Consider the following 8,515-nt stretch of genomic DNA (forward strand, 5'->3'; position numbering starts at 1 on the left):
CAGAATATACTGCATAGTGACTTAATCATGCATATTATTATCAAAAATTTTCCATTTCTAGTTCCTAGAATTTATTTTACCCCTCTTTCTGACCTTCTGTCCTTTCCCACCCTCTTCTCACACTATCTCTGGTGTCTACAATTGTCTTCCATCATTCTCTTTCTCTCTCATGTACAAACACATACGATATGTGCCATCATGAATCAAATACATACACTTAAAAAAGGGAGTCTTGGGCTTACTGGTGGCATGGTGGTTAAGGCAGCTGGATACCATGTAACTGAGTGTGTGGTTTGAATCCCAGATGTGGTGGCTTGAAAAATATGCTGGGCCTGGTGCACATTTTCGAAAATCTCAAGAGGAGAATGGAGGAGAACAGATTGCAGTGTAACCATTCTCTCTGGGGGGTGAATTCTCACTTTCTCTTTCTCTCCCCAGTGAGCCCACATGCTGGAGAGCAAAAATTAAAAAACAAAAACAAAAACAAAAGGATCTTAACTGGTTGGTTCCTATAACTATCTTCATTTGGGATTTTTGCTGCTTAGGTAAAAGCATTGTGTCTTTTAAACCTCTCTTAATTGCATGGCTTGAGTCCTTCGCAAAAGCATTTAACTATTTAAATATTCAGGTCATTAAGCTATATTTAGTAAAAAATTGTACCTAGTGAAGTTCCAAGGCATTCTTTTTATTCTTTGGTGTTGTAGCTCTGTTCTTTGATACCATTTGTAAGGATGAAATAAATATAACTTACATGTTTTGTTTGATTTACCTCTCTTGGCAGGTACTTGGAGGTGTGAAAAGTTGCAAGGAGAAACCTTGTTTTACAAAGGAGTTACTGCTGCTTAAAAACATGGCATTGGGTGCCATGACTGAGCTATTTAAAGATGTGAATGATGAGGGCTCATTGAGAATGATTGAGAATGTGCTAAAATCCATTTTATAGTTGGACAGTGAATTACAGTGGTTGCTTTGAAATTCAAATGACAGAATTTGTAGTTGCAGTTTAAAAAGTTGTCACATTGAGATACTAGATAGAATTAGCTACCAGAATGGGGAAACAACATTTTAGTTAGTTATTTCAATTGGCAAAATCCAAAAAACGTACTAGTCATCACTGTTTTCAACTCTTGATATATTATTGCCATTGATCCTGTTTGATTCGGGTCCCGGATTTGGCAGCTTGAAATTCATGCCGGGTTTGGGCGTGTACATGTGTGTGTCCCAAATCCCAGGAGGAGAATGGAGGAGAAGAAATTGTGGCATGGCCATCCTCCCTGGGGGGGTGATTTCTCACTTTCCCTCTCACTATCCCTTTCTGGGGAGCTCCTGTACTCTATGGCAAAAACCTAAAAAATAACAACAATAAAACAATTTGCAACGGACCATTTCAAATAAAAAATAATGGGCCTTTCAAATGTGAAACATTCTTGCTAGAAACATCCTTCCAGAGAACTGGTAGTCTCTTACCCATGGGAACCTGTGGCCCAGCTCAGGAACAAGGGCTTCTCTAGAACATAGACAAGTTAAATAATTTCATGGTGGGACATGATTAATCACTTATTTTCTTTTTTTCTTCTATACTTAGTTCTTTCACAAGAGAGAGAGAGAGATAGCACCCCAGAAGTGTTTTTGTGTTGTGGTGGACCTCCGTCTCAGCTGGCTTGGATTATGGGCATGCATGTGTGCAGGAAGGTCCTGGAATGTAAACCCAGGAACATTTTTCATGTGGGTCCGGTTGCATTCTTGCTGAACCACAGCCTGTCCCCAATCATTTCTTCATAGTTAAGAGTCTTTATTCTGCGTTACTTCTTTTAAAAAAAAATTATTTTATTATTATTATTTCTTTTAATTTTGCTATAGATCACATGCACTAATGAGAGAGAGAGGGAGACAGAGACAGAGAGAAGAGAGAGAGAAACCGAGTTGCGAGGTCCAGGACTCGGGCCATAGTTGGCCATGTGGGAGTGCAGTGCCCTAACCACCATGCTGCTACCGGCCTCTTTCCTTTTTTTTTGGAGAGATTTTCGATATAGGGCGCGTGTGCTCGCCAGACAGACAGAGAGAAACAGAGAGACAGAAAGCGAGAAATCACCGCCCAGGGGGGATGGTCACGCTGCAATCCCTTCTCCTCCATTCTCCTCTCGGGATCTTGGGCACGCACGCACACGCGCCCGGCGTGAGTTTTAAGCCACCAGGTCCGGGACGTGTACCGCAGTCGATTACATGGGAGTCCAGCGACATAGCCATTACACTAACTACTGGTCCCTCTCTAATTCTTGAAGTTCAATCACGCTAGCTTGTTTGTTGGAGGCTGAGTTATCAGTAGAAAATCTTCGTTTCTCTTGTACCCTGAATTGACTAGTTTGCAGGAGCCATGAGGAATCTTCTCTCATTGAGATTTTTAAAGCCACATATTTTTTCTAATAAAATAAAAACAACAGAATCATCCCAAATCTAGAATAAAGCTATCACACGTGGAACTGGCCCCTACACAAAGCAGTTCACGTGCCATGGTTTGCTTCAGTCTCAAAATCCCATATTTGGAGGACAAAAATCACCAGGGTCGTAAATCATGAATGTCAGGCCGGGACCTTGAGCTCACCTCCAGTTCTAAAGACCTGAGCGGGGCCGGCCCTGCAGTGTGGTGGTTAAGCGCCATGCAGAAGAAGCTGGATCCCACACAGTTCTAGGGTTCCAGTCCCAGCCCCAGAAGTTTGGAATACGTGCCAGGCCTGTGCATGCACACCCAGGATCCTGATGGGATGAGGACGGGTGGGAAAAGGGTTGCAGGAAGACCAGGCCCCACTGGGGTAGTTTCCTCTCTCTCGTACACACACATGCATACCTTCCGGCACTGAAGAACACGTTTTCCAAACCTTGTGGGATGCAACGGCCATGAGACCACCTTGGCAAGTGCAGGCTGCAGTTCGAGTGTGTGAGGGCCTCACCAACAGCATCGCCATCGTCTTATCCTCTGGACACAGCCCTCCAGGGGCTTCTTGCTGATAAAAGCCAGGCAGAAATCCTCAGGGGAGACATTCTAGTCCAGGGAAAAAGAGAGGGGACTCCATCTTGAATGCTAACCCTTCCGTTCCCGAGAGGCACCTAGAAACGAGAAGCTGCAGGAAGTCCTGTCCGTCATCTCACCCTCCGCCAAGGTGAAGTGACGGACCGTGTTTTCTCTCAGACAAGTGCTGTCCCTTCCAGGCTAGCTGAAAACAGATTCTAAAAGACAATTGTCGTCTCTCCCGAGTTTTGAAAACAAGTGTGCTTATTAACACATTTTACGGAAGGAAGGAAATACGGAAACTTGTTGCAACCTGATTTAGAATCCCCCTGTGAGCGAGGAGACCGCAGTGTGGTCGGCTGTGCAGGTCTTGGCCGACCAGAGTCCGTGATGAGGAGCAAGACACCGACTTAGCCGAGGGAGTTGGGCTCCATGCGCTCTCACAGCTCCTCAAGCTTCCATAGCACGGCACACAATTCACACAAGTGAGCTGCACCGGGGCCTCAACTTCGTGGGAAGAGGAGTTGAAGCGTGAGTTTATTTGGGTACAAGGCTCTTTTAGATTCATGCATAGTTTTTTCACAATATACGTTTCCGATGAACTTTTTTATTTTAATTTACATTTAATCACATATATGTTTACAGTGTAGAACATTTCTTTTTCCAGCACGATTACCATGCATGTCAGTCAAGACAAAGACATGACTATATACATTATTATCAGCACATAGCTTTTCGTTTTTGGTCAAATGCACATTTTTTTCTTGCTGTTTCCCTGCCTCCCTCCCTCCCTTACTTTCTCTAGTGTTTACCGATGCCCTCCCTGCTTCTATACCTTCCACACTTTCAGTCTCTGCCATAGAGCACAGGCAATCGGTGGACATGAGTGGGACGTGCGAAGTCTGTCTTTCATGGTCTGGCTGGCTTCATTAGCATTAAGTCTTCCACATTCGTCCACTTTGTATCAAATGTCAGTGTTCCATTGTTTTACGGCTGAGTACTATTCCATAGAGTACATGTGCCACATTTTTTCAATCTAATCATCTATTCTTGGACATTTGGATTGATTCCATGTCCTAGAGACTGTAAATAAAGCTGCAATAAACATGGATGTGCAAGTGTTTTTCTGACTGAGGATTTTGCTATCATTTGGGTAAATATCTAAGAGTGGAATTACTGGGTCGGATAGTAGTTCTATTTGTAGGTTTCTGAGCAATATCCAGATTGTTCTCTGAAGTGAATGTATTAATTTACACTCCCACCAACAGTGTAGGAGAGTTTCCTTTTCACCACAGCCTCACCAGCACTTAAAACTTTTTTAATTTTAGTCTTTCTGACTGGGGTTAAATGGTATCTCATTGTGGTTTTGATTTCCACTTCCCTTATGATAAGAGATGCTGAGCATGTTTTCATATGTCTTCTTCAGAGAATTGTCTGTTCAGTCCTTTCCCATCTTTTAATTGGATTGATTTTTTTTGTGTGGATAAGCCATTGATTATCAGTCCCCTATCTGAGGTTTAATTTTCAAATATATTCTCCCACTCTGAGGGTTGTCTTCTCACTCTACTTATTGTTTCTTTTGCTGTGCAGAAGTTTCTCAGCTTAATATAGTCCCATTTGTCTATTTTGGGGACCATTTCCTGTGCTTCGGAAGTCTTCTTTAAGAAGTCTTTGCCTATTCCAAGGTCTCCAAGAGTTTTTCCTGTGTTTTCCGTCAGTATTTCATAATCTGAGGCTTTATATTTAGATCTTCAATCCATTTTGAGTTGATTTTTGTTAGTGTGAGAGATAAGGTCCAGTTTCAGTCTTCTGCAGGTGGGTATCCAGTTCTCCCAGCATCATATGCTGAAGGGATTTTCTTTTTCTCACTGGATTGTCTTGTGCCCTTTGTCAAGGATCAGTTGGCTGTATGTGTTGGGGTTCATTTGGGGGTTCTCAATTCTGTTGCATTGGTCTACCTGTTCGTTTTTGTGCCAATGCTATGTTGTTTTAATTATCACAGCTTTGTAATATATTTTGAAATAGAGAAGTGAGATGTCTCCTACTTTACTCCCCTTGCACAGTATTGTTTTGGTGATACAGGGCCTTTTATGCTTCCAGACAAATTTTATGATTGTTTTTTCTATTTCTGTGAGAAATATCTCTGGTAGTTTGATTGGGATTTCACTGAATTTGTTGATTAATTTGAATAGGATTGACATCTTGATTATATTCATTCTTCCAATTCAGGAACGTGAATGTTTTTCCACTTTTTTGTATCATTTTAAATTTCCTTTTCTAGTGTTTCATAGTTTTCCTCATAGAGATCTTGGACATCTTTGGTAAGGTTTTTTTCCTAGATATTTTCTGGGTGTTGTGATTATTGTAAATGGGATTGCTGTCTTCAATTCTGTCTCAGTTTGTCTATTGTTGGTGTATAAAAACGCTATAGATTTTTGTGCATTCATTTTCTATCCTGCTACTTTACTATATTCATTTATCACTTCCAGGAGTTTCTTGTGGATTCTTTTGGATTTTCTATGTACAGCATCCTATCACCTACAAATGGAGATCATTTCACCTCTTCTTTTCCTACTTGGGTGCCTTTTATTTGACTTCCTGTCTAGTTGCATTGGTTAGGACTTCCAGTACTATGTTAAAAATGAGAGGAGAATGTGGGCAACCTTGTCTTCTTCCAGTTTTTATTGGAAAAAAAGCTTTCAGCTTTTCCCCATTTAGTATGATGTTAGCTATGGGTTTTTCATAGACGGCTTTTATTGTGTTGAGGAATGTCCCTTCTATGACAATTTTTCTGAGAGTCTTAATCATGAGGGGATGGTATATTTTATCGAATTTTTTTCGGCATCAATTGATATGATCATATGATTTTATTTTTCTTTTGTTAATGTGATGAATTACGTTCCTTGTTTTGCATATGTTGTATCCTTGTATCCCTGGGATAAGTCCTGTTTGGTCATGGTGTATATAACCTTTTGACATGTTGTTGGGCACAATTTTTTGCTAGTATCTTGTTGAGAGTTTTTGCTAGTATCTTGTTGAGAGTTTTTGCATTTGTATTCATCAGGGATATGGACCTAAAGTTTCTTTTTTTGTCATGTCCTTGTCTGGTTCGGGAATTAAAATAAGGGAGGCTTCGTAGAATAAATTCAGGAGGGTTCCTTCCTTTTGCATTTTTAGAAGTAGTTTAAGGAGAATTAGAGTTAGTTCTTCTTTTTTATTTATTTAATTCTTTTACTTATTTATTTTTTACTCATTCATTTATTTTTATCTTTTTTCTTTTATTATTAATATTATTTATACATTCAATCACTAGATGTCATTTAGATTGTAAAGAGACTTTACCCAGCATGATACACATTTCAGTCCAGTTGAGAATACTATACACATCCTCATCAGTAGGTAATAAACCATATCTGTGTCCCACCTCTCCATTTTTCCCCAAAATTATCTTGCCTGTGCTCGTCCCCTCCCACACCCTCCTTCCACACTGTCTCTAGTGTCCGTAAGAATTTTTGATGCTTTTATGTCCTCTAGTCTTTCAGCCTCCACCATAGAGTACAGACAGTCTGTATATGTTAAGTGGAGACATACAATGTCTCTCTCTCATAGCCTGACTTGCTTCACCCAGCAACAAATCTTCCATATTTGTCCACTTTCTACCAAATTCCAGGGCTTTTTTTTTTTGTCTGAATAATATTCTATGGAGTATATGTGCCACACTTCTTCAATACATTCATCTGTTTGTGGGCATTCGGGTTGGTTCTACGTCTTAGCAATCGTGAATAATGCTGTAATAAACATAGTTGTGCAAGCACTTTTCTGTCTGAATGTTCTCCTGTCCTTTGAGAAGATACCCAGGAGTGGGATTGCTGGATCATATGGTAGTTCTATTTTAGATTTTTGAGGAACCTCCATATTGTTCTCCACAGTGACTGGACCGATTCACATTCCCCCCAGCAGTGTAGGAGAGTTCCCCTTTCACCACACCCCCACCAGCACTTACCAGTTTTTGTTTTTTAATCTTCACCATTCTGACTGGAGTTAGGTGGTTTTGATCTGCACCTCCCTTACGATGAGGGACATTGAGCTTTTTTTTCACATGCTTCTTGGCTGTTTGTCTTCCTTAGAGAGTCGTTTACTCAGCTCATTTTCCCAGCTTTTAATCGGGTTAGTAACTTTCTACCAGGTAAGCTGTTGAGTTCTCTTCATATTCTGGTTATCAGCCCCTTAGAATTCAGAAGCAAAGCCATCAGGACCTGTGCTCTTCCTTGTTGGGGAGACTATTTATTACTGATTCAATCTTTTTGCTTGTTATGGGTCTGTTCAGACTTTCTGTCTCTTCCTGGTTCAATTGTGGCAAGTTATACATGTCTAGAAATTTGCCAATCTCATTCAGGTTTTCTTTTTCGTTGGCGTGATTCACCCTAAAGCCTGCCCAGACTGGGCTCAAGACTCCCAGCAAGCAGTTGGAGCAAGTGTGTGTGTGTGTGTGTGTGTGTATTTAGGTCTTTGCCATAGGATACATGCGCTCACTGGAGAGAGACGGAGAGATAGAGAGAGGGAACGTGAGAAATCACCTTCTAGGGGGATGGCCACACCACAATCCCTTCTCCTCCATCTTCACTTAGGGTTTTGGGAGCGCAAACAGTCCCAGCCTGACTGTCTTTCAGAGAGAGATTTTTGCTGTATGGTGTGTGTGCTCACTGGAGAGACAGAGAGACAGAGAGTAAGAAATACCCCTCCAAGGGGGATGGCCATGCCACAATGCTTTCTCTGTTCTCAGGATTTGGGGCACACATGCGCACATGCCCATCATGAGTTTTAAGCCACCAGTTCCAGGACTCAAACCGCAGTCGCCTAAGTGGGAGTTCAACAGTGTAACCATTATGCCATCTGATGGTCCCATCCCAGCCTGATTTTCAAGGTTCAGGACAGGAACCATGGTCGACCATATGGGAGTCCAGCACTTCGATCACCACACCGCCTGCTGGTCCCCTATGGCCTTTTAAATGAGACTCTGGGGGCCCCCAGTGATCACCTCCCGGTGTCCTGGCCGCGGTGTGAGCCCTCTCACTGCGTGGGCAGGCTGGACCACATAGCTGAGCAGAATGAGGAGGTGGAACGGCAGGCAGTTTCGTTCTAAAAGACGTCGGCCCGGGACCAGCCAGTGTAACCATTATGCCATCTGATGGTCCCATCCCAGCCTGATTTTCAAGGTTCAGGACAGGAACCATGGTCGACCATATGGGAGTCCAGCACTTCGATCACCACACCACCTGCTGGTCCCCTATGGCCTTTTAAATGAGACTCTGGGGGCCCCCAGTGATCACCTCCTGGTGTCCTGGCTGCGGTGTGAGCTCTCTCACTGTGTGGGCAGGCTGGACCATGTAGCTGAGCAGAATGAGGAGGTGGAACAGCAGGCAGTTTTGTTCTAAAAGATGTTGGCCCTAGACCAGCAGTTAGCATAATGGCTATGTTGCTGGACTCCCACGTAGTCGACCACAGTTC

This window comes from Tupaia chinensis, unplaced genomic scaffold (genome assembly GCF_000334495.1).
Source record: "Tupaia chinensis unplaced genomic scaffold, TupChi_1.0 Scaffold000286_1, whole genome shotgun sequence".
In the NCBI taxonomy this organism is placed as follows: Eukaryota; Metazoa; Chordata; class Mammalia; order Scandentia; family Tupaiidae; genus Tupaia; species Tupaia belangeri.